The sequence below is a fragment of the Ambystoma mexicanum genome, chromosome 1p (assembly GCF_040938575.1).
Source record: "Ambystoma mexicanum isolate Mex_15411 chromosome 1p, UKY_AmexF1_1, whole genome shotgun sequence".
In the NCBI taxonomy this organism is placed as follows: domain Eukaryota; kingdom Metazoa; phylum Chordata; class Amphibia; order Caudata; family Ambystomatidae; genus Ambystoma; species Ambystoma mexicanum.
In genome coordinates, this window is record NC_090921.1 from 1,024,102,699 (window position 1) to 1,024,125,218 (window position 22,520).

General features: G+C 41.6%; 10 non-coding genes across 10 annotated transcripts; all 10 read right to left on the reverse strand.

Annotated features, from left to right (window-relative positions):
- Positions 1 to 2,167: 2,167 nt before the first annotated feature.
- On the reverse strand, positions 2,168 to 2,253 carry TRNAS-GGA (transfer RNA serine (anticodon GGA)). The gene is given in 2 exon segments: positions 2,168 to 2,203; positions 2,217 to 2,253. It is a non-coding gene; the product is annotated as a tRNA-Ser (tRNA).
- Positions 2,254 to 6,035: 3,782 nt separating this feature from the next.
- TRNAY-GUA (transfer RNA tyrosine (anticodon GUA)) lies at positions 6,036 to 6,121 on the reverse strand. Its single transcript is given in 2 exon segments — positions 6,036 to 6,071; positions 6,085 to 6,121. It is a non-coding gene; the product is annotated as a tRNA-Tyr (tRNA).
- A 3,137-nt stretch (positions 6,122 to 9,258) lies between these two features.
- TRNAY-GUA (transfer RNA tyrosine (anticodon GUA)) lies at positions 9,259 to 9,344 on the reverse strand. Its single transcript is given in 2 exon segments — positions 9,259 to 9,294; positions 9,308 to 9,344. It is a non-coding gene; the product is annotated as a tRNA-Tyr (tRNA).
- Positions 9,345 to 10,550: 1,206 nt separating this feature from the next.
- Positions 10,551 to 10,636, reverse strand: TRNAY-GUA (transfer RNA tyrosine (anticodon GUA)). The gene is given in 2 exon segments: positions 10,551 to 10,586; positions 10,600 to 10,636. It is a non-coding gene; the product is annotated as a tRNA-Tyr (tRNA).
- Positions 10,637 to 11,842: 1,206 nt separating this feature from the next.
- Positions 11,843 to 11,928, reverse strand: TRNAY-GUA (transfer RNA tyrosine (anticodon GUA)). Its single transcript is given in 2 exon segments — positions 11,843 to 11,878; positions 11,892 to 11,928. It is a non-coding gene; the product is annotated as a tRNA-Tyr (tRNA).
- Positions 11,929 to 13,133: 1,205 nt separating this feature from the next.
- TRNAY-GUA (transfer RNA tyrosine (anticodon GUA)) lies at positions 13,134 to 13,219 on the reverse strand. Its single transcript is given in 2 exon segments — positions 13,134 to 13,169; positions 13,183 to 13,219. It is a non-coding gene; the product is annotated as a tRNA-Tyr (tRNA).
- A 1,851-nt stretch (positions 13,220 to 15,070) lies between these two features.
- On the reverse strand, positions 15,071 to 15,156 carry TRNAY-GUA (transfer RNA tyrosine (anticodon GUA)). Its single transcript is given in 2 exon segments — positions 15,071 to 15,106; positions 15,120 to 15,156. It is a non-coding gene; the product is annotated as a tRNA-Tyr (tRNA).
- Positions 15,157 to 15,716: 560 nt separating this feature from the next.
- TRNAY-GUA (transfer RNA tyrosine (anticodon GUA)) lies at positions 15,717 to 15,802 on the reverse strand. The gene is given in 2 exon segments: positions 15,717 to 15,752; positions 15,766 to 15,802. It is a non-coding gene; the product is annotated as a tRNA-Tyr (tRNA).
- Positions 15,803 to 18,300: 2,498 nt separating this feature from the next.
- On the reverse strand, positions 18,301 to 18,386 carry TRNAY-GUA (transfer RNA tyrosine (anticodon GUA)). Its single transcript is given in 2 exon segments — positions 18,301 to 18,336; positions 18,350 to 18,386. It is a non-coding gene; the product is annotated as a tRNA-Tyr (tRNA).
- A 1,206-nt stretch (positions 18,387 to 19,592) lies between these two features.
- On the reverse strand, positions 19,593 to 19,678 carry TRNAY-GUA (transfer RNA tyrosine (anticodon GUA)). The gene is given in 2 exon segments: positions 19,593 to 19,628; positions 19,642 to 19,678. It is a non-coding gene; the product is annotated as a tRNA-Tyr (tRNA).
- Positions 19,679 to 22,520: the final 2,842 nt, after the last annotated feature.

The window sequence follows — 22,520 nt, forward strand, 5'->3', positions numbered from 1 at the left end:
AATCAAGCTTGTCAAGGGGATTCTGCTGTTTTGCCAGTTCATAGCAAGAGATGGGGATCCAAAACACCTCACAGGAAACCAATGAAGATTGGTGTTGGACAGAAACATAGCGTGGCCACAGCCTCAAAGCAAAAGGCATCTATTTTCAGTGATGAAATATAATATAATTATAAATTGTCTGTTATGTTATTTTCCAAGTATTTTACTTTCCAAGTATTCAATAAAATTTGCATTTGGCAAAAGTCCTTCGAGCCAGATTTGAACCAGCGACCTAAGGATGCCTGTTTTACCACTACAGTCCTCCGCTCTACCAACTGAGCTATCGAAGGCTTGGTAAATCATTTTCTAGCTAGCTCAATTCGAGCTTCCACTTCAACCGTCGACATGCAAACATCTCTTGCAATTCGTGCAAAATACTACAAATTTGGCTTGTGAGGTTCCCGAATTGAGTAAAAGCACATCAGTTCCCAATTAAAAAAATGACCCCCTCCGCAGTCTCCCGCATGTTACTGACCACCATACTAAGGAGGAAAAGTTGAAAGGCGGCGCCTCACAGGCCATCTCCTCAGAATATTCAGCAGTGTTGGGCCTTGACAATATTTTAATACCTTGGATGGTGTATAGTGTTCTCTCATTTCCCTTGAGAAATCAAGATTGTCAAGGGGATTCTGCTGTTTTGCCAGTTCATAGCAAGAGATGGGGATCCAAAACACCTCACAGGAAACCAACGAAGATTGGCGTCGGACAGAAAAATAACGTGGCCACAGCCTCAAAGCAAAAGGCATCTATTTTCAGTGATGAAATATGATATGATTATAAATTGTCTGTTATTTTACTTTCCAAGTATTTTACTTTCCAAGTATTCAATAAAATGTGCATTTGGCAAAAGTCCTTCGAACCGGATTTGAACCAGCGACCTAAGGATGCCTGTTTTACCACTACAGTCCTCACCAACTGAGCTATCGAAGGCTTGGCTAATCATTCTCTAGCAAACTCAATACGAGCTTCCACTTCAACCGTCGACTTGTAAATATCTCTTGCAATTCGTGCAAAATACTACAAATTTGGCTTGTGAGGTTCCCGAATTGAGTAAAAGCACATCAGTTCCCAATTAAGAAAATGACCCCCTCCGCAGTCTCCCGCATGTTACTGACCAGCATAGTAAGGAGGAAAAGTTGAAAGGCGGCGCCTGACAGGCCATCTCCTCAGAGTATTCAGCCGTGTTGGGCCTTGACAATATTTTAATATCTTGGATGGTGTATACTGTTCTCTCATTTCCCTTGAGAAATCAAGATTGTCAAGGGGATTCTGCTGTTTTGCCAGTTCATAGCAAGAGATGGGGATCCGAATCACCTCACAGGAAACCAATGAAGATTGGTGTCGGACAGAAAAATAACGTGGCCACAGCCTCAAAGCAAAAGGCATCTATTTTCAGTGATGAAATATAATATAATTATAAATTGTCTGTTATGTTATTTTCCAAGTATTTTACTTTCCAAGTATTCAATAAAATTTGCATTTGTCAAAAGTCCTTTGAACCAGCGACCTAAGGATGCCTGTTTTACCACTACAGTCCTCCGCTCTACCAACTGAGCTATCGAAGGCTTGGCAAACCATTCTCTAGCTAGCTCAATTCGAGCTTCCACTTCAACCTCCGACTTGTAAACATCTCTTGCAATTCGTGCAAAATACTACAAATTTGGCTTGTGAGGTTCCCGAATTGAGTAAAAGCACATCACTTCCCAATTAAAAAAATGACCCCCCCGCAGTCTCCCGCATGTTACTGACCACCATACTAAGGAGGAAAAGTTGAAAGGCGGCGCCTCACAGGCCATCTCCTCAGAGTATTCATCAGTGTTCCCCCTTGACAATATTTTAATATCTTGGATGGTGTATAGTGTTCTCCCATTTCCCTTGAGAAATCAAGATTGTCAAGGGGATTCTGCTGTTTTGTCAGTCCATAGCAAGAGATGGGGATCCAAAACACCTCACAGGAAACCAACGAAGATTGGTGTCGGACAGAAAAATAACGTGGCCACAGCCTCAAAGCAAAAGGCATCTATTTTCAGTGATGAAATATAATATAATTATAAATTGTCTGTTATTTTACATTCCAAGTATTTTACTTTCTTTCCAAGTATTCAATAAAATGTGCATTTGGCAAAAGTCCTTCAAGCCGGATTTGAACCAGCGACCTAAGGATGTCTGTTTTACCACTCCAGTCCTCCGCTCTACCAACTGAGCTATCGAAGGCTTGGCAAATCATTGTCTAGCAAACTCAATACGAGCTTCCACTTCAACCGTAGACTTGTAAACATCTCTTGAATTCGTGCAAAATACTACAAATTTGGCTTGTGAGGTTCCCAAATTGAGTAAAAGCACATCAGTACCCAATTAAAAAAATGACCCCCTCTGCAGTCTCCCGCATGTTACTGACCACCATACTAAGGGGGACAAGTTGAAAGGCGGCGCCTCACAGGCCATCTCCTCAGAGTATTCAGCCGTGTTGGGCCTTGACAATATTTTAATATCTTGGATGGTGTATAGTGTTCTCTCATTTCCCTTGAGAAATCAAGATTGTCAAGGGGATTCTGCTGTTTTGCCAGTTCATAGCAAGAGATGGGGATCCAAAACACCTCACAGGAAACCAATGAAGATTGGTGTTGGACAGAAAAATAACGTGGCCACAGCCTCAAAGCAAAAGGCATCTATTTTCAGTGATGAAATATTATATAATTATAAATTGTCTGTTATTTTACTTTCCAAGTATTTTACTTTCCAAGTATTCAATAAAATTTGCATTTGGCAAAAGTCCTTCGAGCCGGATTTGAACCAGCAACCTAAGGATGCCTGTTTTACCACTACAGTCCTCCCCTCTACCAACTGAGCTATCGAAGGCTTGGAAAACCAACTCTAGCAAACTCAATACGAGCTTCCACTTCAACCGTCGACTTGTAAACATCTCTTGCAATTTGTGCAAAATACTACAAATTTGGCTTGTGAGGTTCCCGAATTGAGTAAAAGCACATCAGTTCCCAATTAAGAAAATGACCCCCTCCGCAGTCTCCCGCATGTTACTGACCAGCATAGTAAGGAGGAAAAGTTGAAAGGCGGCGCCTCACAGGCCATCTCCTCAGAGTATTCAGCCGTGTTGGGCCTTGACAATATTTTAATATCTTGGATGGTGTATAGTGTTCTCTCATTTCCCTTGAGAAATCAAGATTGTCAAGGGGATTCTGCTGTTTTGCCAGTTCATAGCAAGAGATGGGGATCCAAAACACCTCACAGGAAACCAATGAAGATTGGTGTTGGACAGAAACATAACGTGGCCACAGCCTCAAAGCAAAAGGCATCTATTTTCAGTGATGAAATATAATATAATTATAAATTGTCTGTTATGTTATTTTCCAAGTATTTTACTTTCCAAGTATTCAATAAAATTTGCATTTGGCAAAAGTCCTTCGAGCCGGATTTGAACGAGCGACCTAAGGATGCCTGTTTTACCACTACTGCCCTCCACTCTACCAACTGAGCTATCGAAGGCTTGGCAAATTGCTCTCTAGCAAGCTCAATACGAGCTTCCACTTCAGCTGTCGACATGCAAACATCTCTTGCAATTCGTGCAAAATACTACAAATTTGGCTTGTGAGGTTCCCGAATTGAGTAAAAGCACATCAGTTGACAATTAAAAAAATAACCCACTCTGCAGTCTCCCGCATGTTACTGACCACCATACTAAGGGGGAAAAGTTGAAAGGCGGCGCCTCACAGGCCATCTCCTCAGAGTATTCAGCAGTGTTGGGCCTTGACAATATTTTAATACCTTAGATGGTGTATAGTGTTCTCTCATTTTCCTTGAGAAATCAAGATTGTCAAGGAGATTCTGCTGTTTTGCCAGTTCATAGCAAGAGATGGGGATCCAAAACACCTCACAGGAAACCAACGAAGATTGGTGTCGGACAGAAAAATAACGTGGCCACAGCCTCAAAGCAAAAGGCATCTATTTTCAGTGATGAAATATGATATGATTATAAATTGTCTGTTATTTTACTTTCCAAGTATTTTACTTTCCAAGTATTCAATAAAATGTGCATTTGGCAAAAGTCCTTCGAACCGGATTTGAACCAGCGACCTAAGGATGCCTGCTTTACCACTACAGTCCGCACCAAATGAGCTATCGAAGGCTTGGCTAATCATTCTCTAGCAAACTCAATACGAGCTTCCACTTCAACCGTCGACTTGTAAACATCTCTTGCAATTCGTGCAAAATACTACAAATTTGGCTTGTGAGGTTCCCGAATTGAGTAAACGCACATCAGTTCCCAATTAAGAAAATGACCCCCTCCGCAGTCTCCCGCATGTTACTGACCAGCATAGTAAGGAGGAAAAGTTGAAAGGCGGCGCCTGACAGGCCATCTCCTCAGAGTATTCAGCCGCGTTGGGCCTTGACAATATTTTAATATCTTGGATGGTGTATAGTGTTCTCTCATTTCCCTTGAGAAATCAAGATTGTCAAGGGGATTCTGCTGTTTTGCCAGTTCATAGCAAGAGATGGGGATCCAAAACACCTCACAGGAAACCAATGAAGATTGGTGTTGGACAGAAACATAACGTGGCCACAGCCTCAAAGCAAAAGGCATCTATTTTCAGTGATGAAATATAATATAATTATAAATTGTCTGTTATGTTATTTTCCAAGTATTTTACTTTCCAAGTATTCAATAAAATTTGCATTTGGCAAAAGTCCTTCGAGCCGGATTTGAACGAGCGACCTAAGGATGCCTGTTTTACCACTACAGCCCTCCGCTCTACCAACTGAGCTATCGAAGGCTTGGCAAATCATTCTCTAGCTAGCTCAATTCGAGCTTCCACTTCAACCGTCGACATGCAAACATCTCTTGCAATTCGTGCAAAATACTACAAATTTGGCTTGTGAGGTTCCCGAATTGAGTAAAAGCACATCAGTTCCCAATTAAAAAAATGACCCCCTCCGCAGTCTCACGCATGTTACTGACCACCATACTAAGGGGGAAAAGTTGAAAGGCGGCGCCTCACAGGCCATCTCCTCAGAGTATTCAGCAGTGTTGGGCCTTGACAATATTTTAATACCTTGGATGGTGTATAGTGTTCTCTCATTTTCCTTGAGAAATCAAGATTGTCAAGGAGATTCTGCTGTTTTGCCAGTTCATAGCAAGAGATGGGGATCCAAAACACCTCACAGGAAACCAATGAAGATTCGTGTTGGACAGAAAAATAACGTGGCCACAGCCTCAAAGCAAAAGGCATCTATTTTCAGTGAGGAAATATAATATAATTATAAATTGTCTGTTATTTTATTTTCCAAGTATTTTACTTTCCAAGTATTCAATAAAATTTGCATTTGTCAAAAGTCCTTCGAGCCGGATTTGAACCAGCGACCTAAGGATGACTGTTTTACCACTACAGTCCTCTGCTCTACCAACTGAGCTATCTAAGGCTTGGCAAATCATTCTCTAGCTAGCTCAATTCGAGCTTCCACTTCAACCGTCGACATGCAAACATCTCTTGCAATTCGTGCAAAATACTACAAATTTGGCTTGTGAGGTTCCCGAATTGAGTAAAAGCACATCAGTTCCCAATTAAAAAAATGACCCCCTCCGCAGTCTCCCGCATGTTACTGACCACCATACTAAGAAGGAAAAGTTGAAAGGCGGCGCCTCACAGGCCATCTCCTCAGAGTATTTATCAGTGTTCCGCCTTGACAATATTTTAATATCTTCGATGGTGTATAGTGTTCTCCCATTTCCCTTGAGAAATCAAGATTGTCAAGGGGATTCTGCTGTTTTGTCAGTTTATAGCAAGAGATGGGGATCCAAAAAACCTCACAGGAAACCAACGAAGATTGGTGTCGGACAGAAAAATAACGTGGCCACAGCCTAAAAGCAAAAGGCATCTATTTTCAGTGATGAAATATGATATGATTATAAATTGTCTGTTATCTTACTTTCCAAGTATTTTACTTTCCAAGTATTCAATAAAATGTGCATTTGGCAAAAGTCCTTCGAGCCGGATTTGAACCAGCGACCTAAGGATGCCTGTTTTACCACTACAGTCCTCCGCTCTACCAACTGAGCTATCGAAGGCTTGGCTAATCATTCTCTAGCAAACTCAATACGAGCTTCCACTTCAACCGTCGACTTGTAAACATCTCTTGCAATTCGTGCAAAATACTACAAATTTGGCTTGTGAGGTTCCCGAATTGAGTAAAAGCACATCAGTTCCCAATTAAGAAAATGACCCCCTCCGCAGTCTCCCGCATGTTACTGACCAGCATAGTAAGGAGGAAAAGTTGAAAGGCGGCGCCTGACAGGCCATCTCCTCAGAGTATTCAGCCGTGTTGGGCCTTGACAATATTTTAATATCTTGGATGGTGTATACTGTTCTCTCATTTCCCTTGAGAAATCAAGATTGTCAAGGGGATTCTGCTGTTTTGCCAGTTCATAGCAAGAGATGGGGATCCGAATCACCTCACAGGAAACCAATGAAGATTGGTGTTGGACAGAAACATAACGTGGCCACAGCCTCAAAGCAAAAGGCATCTATTTTCAGTGATGAAATATAATATAATTATAAATTGTCTGTTATGTTATTTTCCAAGTATTTTACTTTCCAAGTATTCAATAAAATTTGCATTTGGCAAAAGTCCTTCGAGCCGGATTTGAACGAGCGACCTAAGGATGCTGTTTTACCACTACAGCCCTCCGCTCTACCAACTGAGCTATCGAAGGCTTGGCAAATTGCTCTCTAGCAAGCTCAATACGAGCTTCCACTTCAGCTGTCGACATGCAAACATCTCTTGCAATTCGTGCAAAATACTACAAATTTGGCTTGTGAGGTTCCCGAATTGAGTAAAAGCACATCAGTTGACAATTAAAAAAATAACCCACTCTGCAGTCTCCCGCATGTTACTGACCACCATACTAAGGGGGAAAAGTTGAAAGGCGGCGCCTCACAGGCCATCTCCTCAGAGTATTCAGCAGTGTTTGGCCTTGACAATATTTTAATACCTTGGATGGTGTATAGTGTTCTCTCATTTTCCTTGAGAAATCAAGATTGTCAAGGAGATTCTGCTGTTTTGCCAGTTCATAGCAAGAGATGGGGATCCAAAACACCTCACAGGAAACCAACGAAGATTGGTGTCGGACAGAAAAATAACGTGGCCACAGCCTCAAAGCAAAAGGCATCTATTTTCAGTGATGAAATATGATATGATTATAAATTGTCTGTTATTTTACTTTCCAAGTATTTTACTTTCCAAGTATTCAATAAAATGTGCATTTGGCAAAAGTCCTTCGAACCGGGTTTGAACCAGCGACCTAAGGATGCCTGCTTTACCACTACAGTCCGCACCAAATGAGCTATCGAAGGCTTGGCTAATCATTCTCTAGCAAACTCAATACGAGCTTCCACTTCAACCGTCGACTTGTAAACATCTCTTGCAATTCGTGCAAAATACTACAAATTTGGCTTGTGAGGTTCCCGAATTGAGTAAACGCACATCAGTTCCCAATTAAGAAAATGACCCCCTCCGCAGTCTCCCGCATGTTACTGACCAGCATAGTAAGGAGGAAAAGTTGAAAGGCGGCGCCTGACAGGCCATCTCCTCAGAGTATTCAGCCGCGTTGGGCCTTGACAATATTTTAATATCTTGGATGGTGTATAGTGTTCTCTCATTTCCCTTGAGAAATCAAGATTGTCAAGGGGATTCTGCTGTTTTGCCAGTTCATAGCAAGAGATGGGGATCCAAAACACCTCACAGGAAACCAATGAAGATTGGTGTTGGACAGAAACATAACGTGGCCACAGCCTCAAAGCAAAAGGCATCTATTTTCAGTGATGAAATATAATATAATTATAAATTGTCTGTTATGTTATTTTCCAAGTATTTTACTTTCCAAGTATTCAATAAAATTTGCATTTGGCAAAAGTCCTTCGAGCCGGATTTGAACGAGCGACCTAAGGATGCCTGTTTTACCACTACAGCCCTCCGCTCTACCAACTGAGCTATCGAAGGCTTGGCAAATCATTCTCTAGCTAGCTCAATTCGAGCTTCCACTTCAACCGTCGACATGCAAACATCTCTTGCAATTCGTGCAAAATACTACAAATTTGGCTTGTGAGGTTCCCGAATTGAGTAAAAGCACATCAGTTCCCAATTAAAAAAATGACCCCCTCCGCAGTCTCACGCATGTTACTGACCACCATACTAAGGGGGAAAAGTTGAAAGGCGGCGCCTCACAGGCCATCTCCTCAGAGTATTCAGCAGTGTTGGGCCTTGACAATATTTTAATACCTTGGATGGTGTATAGTGTTCTCTCATTTTCCTTGAGAAATCAAGATTGTCAAGGAGATTCTGCTGTTTTGCCAGTTCATAGCAAGAGATGGGGATCCAAAACACCTCACAGGAAACCAATGAAGATTCGTGTTGGACAGAAAAATAACGTGGCCACAGCCTCAAAGCAAAAGGCATCTATTTTCAGTGAGGAAATATAATATAATTATAAATTGTCTGTTATTTTATTTTCCAAGTATTTTACTTTCCAAGTATTCAATAAAATTTGCATTTGTCAAAAGTCCTTCGAGCCGGATTTGAACCAGCGACCTAAGGATGACTGTTTTACCACTACAGTCCTCTGCTCTACCAACTGAGCTATCTAAGGCTTGGCAAATCATTCTCTAGCTAGCTCAATTCGAGCTTCCACTTCAACCGTCGACATGCAAACATCTCTTGCAATTCGTGCAAAATACTACAAATTTGGCTTGTGAGGTTCCCGAATTGAGTAAAAGCACATCAGTTCCCAATTAAAAAAATGACCCCCTCCGCAGTCTCCCGCATGTTACTGACCACCATACTAAGAAGGAAAAGTTGAAAGGCGGCGCCTCACAGGCCATCTCCTCAGAGTATTTATCAGTGTTCCGCCTTGACAATATTTTAATATCTTCGATGGTGTATAGTGTTCTCCCATTTCCCTTGAGAAATCAAGATTGTCAAGGGGATTCTGCTGTTTTGTCAGTTTATAGCAAGAGATGGGGATCCAAAAAACCTCACAGGAAACCAACGAAGATTGGTGTCGGACAGAAAAATAACGTGGCCACAGCCTAAAAGCAAAAGGCATCTATTTTCAGTGATGAAATATGATATGATTATAAATTGTCTGTTATCTTACTTTCCAAGTATTTTACTTTCCAAGTATTCAATAAAATGTGCATTTGGCAAAAGTCCTTCGAGCCGGATTTGAACCAGCGACCTAAGGATGCCTGTTTTACCACTACAGTCCTCCGCTCTACCAACTGAGCTATCGAAGGCTTGGCTAATCATTCTCTAGCAAACTCAATACGAGCTTCCACTTCAACCGTCGACTTGTAAACATCTCTTGCAATTCGTGCAAAATACTACAAATTTGGCTTGTGAGGTTCCCGAATTGAGTAAAAGCACATCAGTTCCCAATTAAGAAAATGACCCCCTCCGCAGTCTCCCGCATGTTACTGACCAGCATAGTAAGGAGGAAAAGTTGAAAGGCGGCGCCTGACAGGCCATCTCCTCAGAGTATTCAGCCGTGTTGGGCCTTGACAATATTTTAATATCTTGGATGGTGTATACTGTTCTCTCATTTCCCTTGAGAAATCAAGATTGTCAAGGGGATTCTGCTGTTTTGCCAGTTCATAGCAAGAGATGGGGATCCGAATCACCTCACAGGAAACCAATGAAGATTGGTGTTGGACAGAAACATAACGTGGCCACAGCCTCAAAGCAAAAGGCATCTATTTTCAGTGATGAAATATAATATAATTATAAATTGTCTGTTATGTTATTTTCCAAGTATTTTACTTTCCAAGTATTCAATAAAATTTGCATTTGGCAAAAGTCCTTCGAGCCGGATTTGAACGAGCGACCTAAGGATGCCTGTTTTACCACTACAGCCCTCCGCTCTACCAACTGAGCTATCGAAGGCTTGGCAAATTGCTCTCTAGCAAGCTCAATACGAGCTTCCACTTCAGCTGTCGACATGCAAACATCTCTTGCAATTCGTCCAAAATACTACAAATTTGGCTTGTGAGGTTCCCGAATTGAGTAAAAGCACATCAGTTGACAATTAAAAAAATAACCCACTCTGCAGTCTCCCGCATGTTACTGACCACCATACTAAGGGGGAAAAGTTGAAAGGCGGCGCCTCACAGGCCATCTCCTCAGAGTATTCAGCAGTGTTGGGCCTTGACAATATTTTAATACCTTGGATGGTGTATAGTGTTCTCTCATTTTCCTTGAGAAATCAAGATTGTCAAGGAGATTCTGCTGTTTTGCCAGTTCATAGCAAGAGATGGGGATCCAAAACACCTCACAGGAAACCAACGAAGATTGGTGTCGGACAGAAAAATAACGTGGCCACAGCCTCAAAGCAAAAGGCATCTATTTTCAGTGATGAAATATGATATGATTATAAATTGTCTGTTATTTTACTTTCCAAGTATTTTACTTTCCAAGTATTCAATAAAATGTGCATTTGGCAAAAGTCCTTCAAGCCGGATTTGAACCAGCGACCTAAGGATGCCTGTTTTACCACTACAGTCCTCCGCTCTACCAACTGAGCTATCGAAGGCTTGGATAATCATTTTCTAGCAAACTCAATACGAGCTTCCACTTCAACCGTCGACTTGTAAACATCTCTTGCAATTCGTGCAAAATACTACAAATTTGGCTTGTGAGGTTCCCGAATTGAGTAAAAGCACATCAGTTCCCAATTAAAAAAATGACCCCCTCCGCAGTCTCCCGCATGTTACTGACCACGATACTAAGGGGGAAAAGTTGAAAGGCGGCGCCTCCCAGGCCATCTCCTCAGAGTATTCAGCCGTGTTGGTCCTTGACAATATTTTAATATCTTGGATGGTGTATAGTGTTCTCTCATTTCCCTTGAGAAATCAAAATTGTCAAGGGGATTCTGCTGTTTTGCCAGTTCATAGCAAGAGATGGGGATCCAAAACACCTCACAGGAAACCAATGAAGATTGGTGTTGGACAGAAACATAACGTGGCCACAGCCTCAAAGCAAAAGGCATCTATTTTCATTGATGAAATATAATATAATTATAAATTGTCTGTTATCTTACTTTCCAAGTATTTTACTTTCCAAGTATTCAATAAAATTTGCATTTGGCAAAAGTCCTTCGAGCTGGATCTGAACCAGCGACCTAAGGATGCTTGTTTTACCACTACAGTCCTCCGCTCTACCAACTGAGCTATCGAAGGCTTGGCTAATCATTCTCTAGCAAACTCAATACGAGCTTCCACTTCAACCGTCGACTTGTAAACATCTCTTGCAATTCGTGCAAAATACTACAAATTTGGCTTGTGAGGTTCCCGAATTGAGTAAAAGCACATCAGTTCCCAATTAAGAAAATGACCCCCTCCGCAGTCTCCCGCATGTTACTGACCAGCATAGTAAGGAGGAAAAGTTGAAAGGCGGCGCCTGACAGGCCATCTCCTCAGAGTATTCAGCCGTGTTGGGCCTTGACAATATTTTAATATCTTGGATGGTGTATACTGTTCTCTCATTTCCCTTGAGAAATCAAGATTGTCAAGGGGATTCTGCTGTTTTGCCAGTTCATAGCAAGAGATGGGGATCCGAATCACCTCACAGGAAACCAATGAAGATTGGTGTTGGACAGAAACATAACGTGGCCACAGCCTCAAAGCAAAAGGCATCTATTTTCATTGATGAAATATAATATAATTATAAATTGTCTGTTATTTTATTTTCCAAGTATTTTACTTTCCAAGTATTCAATAAAATTTGCATTTGGCAAAAGTCCTTCGAGCTGGATTTGAACCAGCGACCTAAGGATGCTTGTTTTACAACTACAGTCCTCCGCTCTACCAACTGAGCTATCGAAGGCTTGGAAAATCAACTCTAGCAAACTCAATACGAGCTTCCACTTCAACCGTCGACTTGTAAACATCTCTTGCAATTCGTGCAAAATACTACAAATTTGGCTTGTGAGGTTCCCGAATTGAGTAAAAGCACATCAGTTCCCAATTAAAAAAATGACCCCCTCCGCAGTCTCCCGCATGTTAATGACCACCATACTAAGGGGGAAAAGTTGAAAGGCGGCGCCTCACAGGCCATCTCCTCAGAGTATTCAGCCGTGTTGGGCCTTGACAATATTTTAATATCTTGGATGGTGTATAGTGTTCTCTTATTTCCCTTGAGAAATCAAGATTGTCAAGGGGATTCTGCTGTTTTGCCAGTTCATAGCAAGAGATGGGGATCCAAAACACCTCACAGGAAACCAATGAAGATTGGTGTTGGACAGAAACATAACGTGGCCACAGCCTCAAAGCAAAAGGCATCTATTTTCAGTGATGAAATATAATATAATTATAAATTGTCTGTTATGTTATTTTCCAAGTATTGTACTTTCCAAGTATTCAATAAAATTTGCATTTGGCAAAAGTCCTTCCAGCCGGATTTGAACGAGCGACCTAAGGATGCCTCTTTTACCACTACAGCCCTCCCCTCTACCAACTGAGCTATCGAAGGCTTGGCAAATTGTTCTCTAGCAAGCTCAATACGAGCTTCCACTTCAGCTGTCGACATGCAAACATCTCTTGCAATTCGTGCAAAATACTACAAATTTGGCTTGTGAGGTTCCCGAATTGAGTAAAAGCACATCAGTTCCCAATTAAAAAAATGACCCCCTCCGCAGTCTCCCGCATGTTACTGACCACCATACTAAGGGGGAAAAGTTGAAAGGCGGCGCCTCACAGGCCATCTCCTCAGAGTATTCAGCCGTGTTGGGCCTTGACAATATTTTAATATCTTGGATGGTGTATAGTGTTCTCTCATTTCCCTTGAGAAATCAAGATTGTCAAGGGGATTCTGCTGTTTTGCCAGTTCATAGCAAGAGATGGGGATCCAAAACACCTCACAGGAAACCAATGAAGATTGGTGTTGGACAGAAACATAACGTGGCAACAGCCTCAAAGCAAAAGGCATCTATTTTCAGTGATGAAATATAATATAATTATAAATTGTCTGTTATTTTATTTTCCAAGTATTTTACTTCCCAAGTATTCAATAAAATTTGCATTTGGCAAAAGTCCTTCGAGCTGGATTTGAACCAGCGACCTAAGGATGCTTGTTTTACAACTACAGTCCTCCGCTCTACCAACTGAGCTATCGAAGGCTTGGAAAATCAACTCTAGCAAACTCAATACGAGCTTCCACTTCAACCGTCGACTTGTAAACATCTCTTGCAATTCGTGCAAAATACTACAAATTTGGCTTGTGAGGTTCCCGAATTGAGTAAAAGCACATCAGTTCCCAATTAAGAAAATGACCCCCTCCGCAGTCTCCCGCATGTTACTGACCAGCACAGTAAGGAGGAAAAGTTGAAAGGCGGCGCCTGACAGGCCATCTCCTCAGAGTATTCAGCCGTGTTGGGCCTTGACAATATTTTAATATCTTGGATGGTGTATAGTGTTCTCTTATTTCCCTTGAGAAATCAAGATTGTCAAGGGGATTCTGCTGTTTTGCCAGTTCATAGCAAGAGATGGGGATCCAAAACACCTCACAGGAAACCAATGAAGATGGGTGTTGGACAGAAACATAACGTGGCCACAGCCTCAAAGCAAAAGGCATCTATTTTCAGTGATGAAATATAATATAATTATAAATTGTCTGTTATGTTATTTTCCAAGTATTGTACTTTCCAAGTATTCAATAAAATTTGCATTTGGCAAAAGTCCTTCGAGCCGGATTTGAACGAGCGACCTAAGGATGCCTCTTTTACCACTACAGCCCTCCCCTCTACCAACTGAGCTATCGAAGGCTTGGCAAATTGTTCTCTAGCAAGCTCAATACGAGCTTCCACTTCAGCTGTCGACATGCAAACATCTCTTGCAATTCGTGCAAAATACTACAAATGTGGCTTGTGAGGTTCCCGAATTGAGTAAAAGCACATCAGTTGACAATTAAAAAAATAACCTACTCTGCAGTCTCCCGCATGTTACTGACCACCATACTAAGGGGGAAAAGTTGAAAGGCGGCGCCTCACAGGCCATCTCCTCAGAGTATTCAGCAGTGTTGGGCCTTGACAATATTTTAATACCTTGGATGGTGTATAGTGTTCTCTCATTTCCCTTGAGAAATCAAGATTGTCAAGGGGATTCTGCTGTTTTGCCAGTTCATATCAAGAGATGGGGATCCAAAACACCTCACAGGAAACCAATGAAGATTGGTGTTGGACAGAAACATAACGTGGCCACAGCCTCAAAGCAAAAGGCATCTATTTTCAGTGATGAAATATAATATAATTATAAATTGTCTGTTATGTTATTTTCCAAGTATTGTACTTTCCAAGTATTCAATAAAATTTGCATTTGGCAGAAGTCCTTCGAGCCGGATTTGAACGAGCGACCTAAGGATGCCTCTTTTACCACTACAGCCCTCCGCTCTACCAACTGAGCTATCGAAGGCTTGGCAAATTGTTCTCTAGCAAGCTCAATACGAGCTTCCACTTCAGCTGTCGACATGCAAACATCTCTTGCAATTCGTGCAAAATACTACAAATTTGGCTTGTGAGATTCCCGAATTGAGTAAAAGCACATCAGTTGACAATTAAAAAAATAACCCACTCTGCAGTCTCCCGCATGTTACTGACCACCATACTAAGGGGGAAAAGTTGAAAGGCGGCGCCTCACAGGCCATCTCCTCAGAGTATTCAGCATTGTTGGGCCTTGACAATATTTTAATACCTTGGATGGTGTATAGTGTTCTCTCATTTTCCTTGAGAAATCAAGATTGTCAAGGAGATTCTGCTGTTTTACCAGTTCATAGCAAGAGATGGGGATCCAAAACACCTCGCAGGAAACCAATGAAGATTCGTGTTGGACAGAAAAATAACGTGGCCACAGCCTCAAAGCAAAATGCATGTATTTTCAGTGAGGAAATATAATATAATTATAAATTGTCTGTTATTTTATTTTCCAAGTATTTTACTTTCCAAGTATTCAATAAAATTTGCATTTGTCAAAAGTCCTTCGAGCCGGATTTGAACCAGCGACCTAAGGATGCCTGTTTTATCACTACAGTCCTCCGCTCTACCAACTGAGCTATCGAAGGCTTGGCAAATCATTCTCTAGCTAGCTCAATTCGAGCTTCCACTTCAACCGTCGACATGCAAACATCTCTTGCAATTCGTGCAAAATACTACAAATTTGGCTTGTGAGGTTCCCGAATTGAGTAAAAGCACATCAGTTCCCAATTAAAAAAATGACCCCCTCCGCAGTCTCCCGCATGTTACTGACCACCATACTAAGGGGGAAAAGTTGAAAGGCGGCGCCTCACAGGCCATCTCCTCAGAGTATTCAGCAGTGTTGGGCCTTGACAATATTTTAATACCTTGGATGGTGTATAGTGTTCTCTCATTTTCCTTGAGAAATCAAGATTGTCAAGGAGATTCTGCTGTTTTGCCAGTTCATAGCAAGAGATGGGGATCCAAAACACCTCACAGGAAACCAATGAAGATTCGTGTTGGACAGAAAAATAACGTGGCCACAGCCTCAAAGCAAAAGGCATCTATTTTCAGTGAGGAAATATAATATAATTATAAATTGTCTGTTATTTTATTTTCCAAGTATTTTACTTTCCAAGTATTCAATAAAATTTGCATTTGTCAAAAGTCCTTTGAGCCGGATTTGAACCAGCGACCTAAGGATGACTGTTTTACCACTACAGTCCTCCGCTCTACCAACTGAGCTATCAAAGGCTTGGCAAATCATTCTCTAGCTAGCTCAATTCGAGCTTCCACTTCAACCGTCGACATGCAAACATCTCTTGCAATTCGTGCAAAATACTACAAATTTGGCTTGTGAGGTTCCCGAATTGAGTAAAAGCACATCAGTTCCCAATTAAAAAAATGACCCCCTCCGCAGTCTCCCGCATGTTACTGACCACCATACTAAGGAGGAAAAGTTGAAAGGCGGCGCCTCACAGGCCATCTCCTCAGAGTATTTATCAGTGTTCCGCCTTGACAATATTTTAATATCTTGGATGGTGTATAGTGTTCTCTAATTTCCCTTGAGAAATCAAAATTGTCAAGGGGATTCTGCTGTTTTGCCAGTTCATAGCAAGAGATGGGGATCCAAAACACCTCACAGGAAACCAATGAAGATTGGTGTTGGACAGAAACATAACGTGGCCACAGCCTCAAAGCAAAAGGCATCTATTTTCAGCGATGAAATATAATATAATTATAAATTGTCTGTTATTTTACTTTCCAAGTATTTTACTTTCCAAGTATTCAATAAAATGTGCATTTGGCTACAGTCCTTCGAGCCGGATTTGAACCAGCGACCTATGGATGCCTGTTTTACCACTACAGTCCTCCGTTCTACCAACTGAGCTATCGAAGGCTAGGCAAACCATTCTCTAGCAAACTCAATAGGAGCTTCCACTTCAACCTCGGACTTGTAAACATCTCTTGCAATTCGTGCAAAATACTACAAATTTGGCTTGTGAGGTTCCCGAATTGAGTAAAAGCACATCAGTTCCCAATTAAAAAAATGACCCCCTCCGCAGTCTCCCGCATGTTACTGACCGCCATACTAAGGGGGAAAAGTTGAAAGGCGGTGCCTCACAGGCCATCTCCTCACAGTATTCAGCCGTGTTGGGCCTTGACAATATTTTAATATCTTGCATGGTGTACAGTGTTCTCTCATTTCCCTTGAGAAATCAAGATTGTAAAGGGGATTCTGCTGTTTTGCCAGTTCATAGCAAGAGATGGGGATCCAAAACACCTCACAGGAAACCAATGAAGATTCGTGTTGGACAGAAAAATAACGTGGCCACAGCCTCAAAGCAAAAGGCATCTATTTTCAGTGATGAAATATAATATAATTATAAATTGTCTGTTATTTTACTTTCCAAGTATTTTACTTTCCAAGTATTCAATGAAATGTGCATTTGGCAAAAGTCCTTTAAGCCGGATTTGAACTAGCGACCTAAGGATGCCTGTTTTACCACTACAGTTCTCCGCTCTACCAACTGAGCTATCGAAGGCTTGGCAAATCATTCTCTAGCAAACTCAATATGAGCTTCCACTTCAACCGTCGACTTGTAAACATCTCTTGCAATTCGTGCAAAAAACTACAAATTTGGCTTGTGAGGTTCCCGAATTGAGTAAAAGCACATCAGTTCCCAATTAAAAAAATGACGCCCTCCGCAGTCTCCCGCCTGTTACTGACCACCATATTAAGGGGGAAAAGTTGAAAGGCGGCGCCTCACAGGCCATCTCCTCAGAGTATTCAGCCGTGTTGGGCCTTGACAATATTTTAATATCTTGGATGGTGTATAGTGTTCTCTCATTTTCCTTGAGAAATCTCGATTGTCAAGGGGATTCTGCTGTTTTGCCAGTTCATAGCAAGAGATGGGGATCCAAAACACCTCACAGGAAACCAATGAAGATTCGTGTTGGACAGAAAAATAACGTGGCCACAGCCTCAAAGCAAAAGGCATCTATTTTCAGTGAGGAAATATAATATAATTATAAATTGTCTGTTATTTTATTTTCCAAGTATTTTACTTTCCAAGTATTCAATAAAATTTGCATTTGGCAAAAGTCCTTCGAGCCGGATTTGAACCAGCAACCTAAGGATGCCTGTTTTACCACTACAGTCCTCAGCTCTACCAACTGAGCTATCGAAGGCTTGGCAAATCATTCTCTAGCTAGCTCAATTCGAGCTTCCACTTCAACCGTCGACATGCAAACATCTCTTGCAATTCGTGCAAAATACTACAAATTTGGCTTGTGAGGTTCCCAAATTGAGTAAAAGCACATCAGTTCCCAATTAAAAAAATGACCCCCTCCGCAGTCTCCCGCATGTTACTGACCACCATACTAAGAAGGAAAAGTTGAAAGGCGGCGCCTCACAGGCCATCTCCTCAGAGTATTTATCAGTGTTCCGCCTTGACAATATTTTAATATCTTCGATGGTGTATAGTGTTCTCCCATTTCCCTTGAGAAATCAAGATTGTCAAGGGGATTCTGCTGTTTTGTCAGTTTATAGCAAGAGATGGGGATCCAAAAAACCTCACAGGAAACCAACGAAGATTGGTGTCGGACAGAAAAATAACGTGGCCACAGCCTAAAAGCAAAAGGCATCTATTTTCAGTGATGAAATATGATATGATTATAAATTGTCTGTTATCTTACTTTCCAAGTATTTTACTTTCCAAGTATTCAATAAAATGTGCATTTGGCAAAAGTCCTTCGAGCCGGATTTGAACCAGCGACCTAAGGATGCCTGTTTTACCACTACAGTCCTCCGCTCTACCAACTGAGCTATCGAAGGCTTGGCTAATCATTCTCTAGCAAACTCAATACGAGCTTCCACTTCAACCGTCGACTTGTAAACATCTCTTGCAATTCGTGCAAAATACTACAAATTTGGCTTGTGAGGTTCCCGAATTGAGTAAAAGCACATCAGTTCCCAATTAAGAAAATGACCCCCTCCGCAGTCTCCCGCATGTTACTGACCAGCATAGTAAGGAGGAAAAGTTGAAAGGCGGCGCCTGACAGGCCATCTCCTCAGAGTATTCAGCCGTGTTGGGCCTTGACAATATTTTAATATCTTGGATGGTGTATACTGTTCTCTCATTTCCCTTGAGAAATCAAGATTGTCAAGGGGATTCTGCTGTTTTGCCAGTTCATAGCAAGAGATGGGGATCCGAATCACCTCACAGGAAACCAATGAAGATTGGTGTTGGACAGAAACATAACGTGGCCACAGCCTCAAAGCAAAAGCCATCTATTTTCAGTGATGAAATATAATATAATTATAAATTGTCTGTTATGTTATTTTCCAAGTATTTTACTTTCCAAGTATTCAATAAAATTTGCATTTGGCAAAAGTCCTTCGAGCCGGATTTGAACGAGCGACCTAAGGATGCCTGTTTTACCACTACAGCCCTCCGCTCTACCAACTGAGCTATCGAAGGCTTGGCAAATTGCTCTCTAGCAAGCTCAATACGAGCTTCCACTTCAGCTGTCGACATGCAAACATCTCTTGCAATTCGTGCAAAATACTACAAATTTGGCTTGTGAGGTTCCCGAATTGAGTAAAAGCACATCAGTTGACAATTAAAAAAATAACCCACTCTGCAGTCTCCCGCATGTTACTGACCACCATACTAAGGGGGAAAAGTTGAAAGGCGGCGCCTCACAGGCCATCTCCTCAGAGTATTCAGCAGTGTTGGGCCTTGACAATATTTTAATACCTTGGATGGTGTATAGTGTTCTCTCATTTTCCTTGAGAAATCAAGATTGTCAAGGAGATTCTGCTGTTTTGCCAGTTCATAGCAAGAGATGGGGATCCAAAACACCTCACAGGAAACCAATGAAGATTCGTGTTGGACAGAAAAATAACGTGGCCACAGCCTCAAAGCAAAAGGCATATATTTTCAGTGAGGAAATATAATATAATTATAAATTGTCTGTTATTTTATTTTCCAAGTATTTTACTTTCCAAGTATTCAATAAAATTTGCATTTGTCAAAAGTCCTTCGAGCCGGATTTGAACCAGCAACCTAAGGATGTCTGTTTTACCACTACAGTCCTCCGCTCTACCAACTGAGCTATCGAAGGCTTGGCAAATCATTCTCTAGCTAGCTCAATTCGAGCTTCCACTTCAACCGTCGACATGCAAACATCTCTTGCAATTCGTGCAAAATACTACAAATTTGGCTTGTGAGGTTCCCGAATTGAGTAAAAGCACATCAGTTCCCAATTAAAAAAATGACCCCCTCCGAAGTCTCCCGCATGTTACTGACCACCATACTAAGGAGGAAAAGTTGAAAGGCGGCGCCTCACAGGCCATCTCCTCAGAGTATTTATCAGTGTTCCGCCTTGACAATATTTTAATATCTTCGATGGTGTATAGTGTTCTCCCATTTCCCTTGAGAAATCAAGATTGTCAAGGGGATTCTGCTGTTTTGTCAGTTTATAGCAAGAGATGGGGATCCAAAACACCTCACAGGAAACCAACGAAGATTGGTGTCGGACAGAAAAATAACGTGGCCACAGCCTCAAAGCAAAAGGCATCTATTTTCAGTGATGAAATATGATATGATTATAAATTGTCTGTTATCTTACTTTCCAAGTATTTTACTTTCCAAGTATTCAATAAAATGTGCATTTGGCAAAAGTCCTTCGAGCCGGATTTGAACCAGCGACCTAAGGATGCCTGTTTTACCACTACAGTCCTCCCCTCTACCAACTCAGCTATCGAAGGCTTGGGAAATCAACTCTAGCAAACTCAATACGAGCTTCCACTTCAACCGTCGACTTGTAAACATCTCTTGCAATTCGTGCAAAATACTACAAATTTGGCTTGTGAGGTTCCCGAATTGAGTAAAAGCACATCAGTTCCCAATTAAGAAAATGACCCCCTCCGCAGTCTCCCGCATGTTACTGACCAGCATAGTAAGGAGGAAAAGTTGAAAGGCGGCGCCTCACAGGCCATCTCCTCAGAGTATTCAGCCGTGTTGGGCCTTGACAATATTTTAATATCTTGGATGGTGTATAGTGTTCTCTCATTTCCCTTGAGAAATCAAGCTTGTCAAGGGGATTCTGCTGTTTTGCCAGTTCATAGCAAGAGATGGGGATCCAAAACACCTCACAGGAAACCAATGAAGATTGGTGTTGGACAGAAACATAGCGTGGCCACAGCCTCAAAGCAAAAGGCATCTATTTTCAGTGATGAAATATAATATAATTATAAATTGTCTGTTATGTTATTTTCCAAGTATTTTACTTTCCAAGTATTCAATAAAATTTGCATTTGGCAAAAGTCCTTCGAGCCAGATTTGAACCAGCGACCTAAGGATGCCTGTTTTACCACTACAGTCCTCCGCTCTACCAACTGAGCTATCGAAGGCTTGGTAAATCATTTTCTAGCTAGCTTAATTCGAGCTTCCACTTCAACCGTCGACATGCAAACATCTCTTGCAATTCGTGCAAAATACTACAAATTTGGCTTGTGAGGTTCCCGAATTGAGTAAAAGCACATCAGTTCCCAATTAAAAAAATGACCCCCTCCGCAGTCTCCCGCATGTTACTGACCACCATACTAAGGAGGAAAAGTTGAAAGGCGGCGCCTCACAGGCCATCTCCTCAGAGTATTCAGCAGTGTTGGGCCTTGACAATATTTTAATACCTTGGATGGTGTATAGTGTTCTCTCATTTCCCTTGAGAAATCAAGATTGTCAAGGGGATTCTGCTGTTTTGCCAGTTCATAGCAAGAGATGGGGATCCAAAACACCTCACAGGAAACCAACGAAGATTGGCGTCGGACAGAAAAATAACGTGGCCACAGCCTCAAAGCAAAAGGCATCTATTTTCAGTGATGAAATATGATATGATTATAAATTGTCTGTTATTTTACTTTCCAAGTATTTTACTTTCCAAGTATTCAATAAAATGTGCATTTGGCAAAAGTCCTTCGAACCGGATTTGAACCAGCGACCTAAGGATGCCTGTTTTACCACTACAGTCCTCACCAACTGAGCTATCGAAGGCTTGGCTAATCATTCTCTAGCAAACTCAATACGAGCTTCCACTTCAACCGTCGACTTGTAAATATCTCTTGCAATTCGTGCAAAATACTACAAATTTGGCTTGTGAGGTTCCCGAATTGAGTAAAAGCACATCAGTTCCCAATTAAGAAAATGACCCCCTCCGCAGTCTCCCGCATGTTACTGACCAGCATAGTAAGGAGGAAAAGTTGAAAGGCGGCGCCTGACAGGCCATCTCCTCAGAGTATTCAGCCGTGTTGGGCCTTGACAATATTTTAATATCTTGGATGGTGTATACTGTTCTCTCATTTCCCTTGAGAAATCAAGATTGTCAAGGGGATTCTGCTGTTTTGCCAGTTCATAGCAAGAGATGGGGATCCGAATCACCTCACAGGAAACCAATGAAGATTGGTGTCGGACAGAAAAATAACGTGGCCACAGCCTCAAAGCAAAAGGCATCTATTTTCAGTGATGAAATATAATATAATTATAAATTGTCTGTTATGTTATTTTCCAAGTATTTTACTTTCCAAGTATTCAATAAAATTTGCATTTGTCAAAAGTCCTTTGAACCAGCGACCTAAGGATGCTGTTTTACCACTACAGTCCTCCGCTCTACCAACTGAGCTATCGAAGGCTTGGCAAACCATTCTCTAGCTAGCTCAATTCGAGCTTCCACTTCAACCTCCGACTTGTAAACATCTCTTGCAATTCGTGCAAAATACTACAAATTTGGCTTGTGAGGTTCCCGAATTGAGTAAAAGCACATCACTTCCCAATTAAAAAAATGACCCCCCCGCAGTCTCCCGCATGTTACTGACCACCATACTAAGGAGGAAAAGTTGAAAGGCGGCGCCTCACAGGCCATCTCCTCAGAGTATTCATCAGTGTTCCCCCTTGACAATATTTTAATA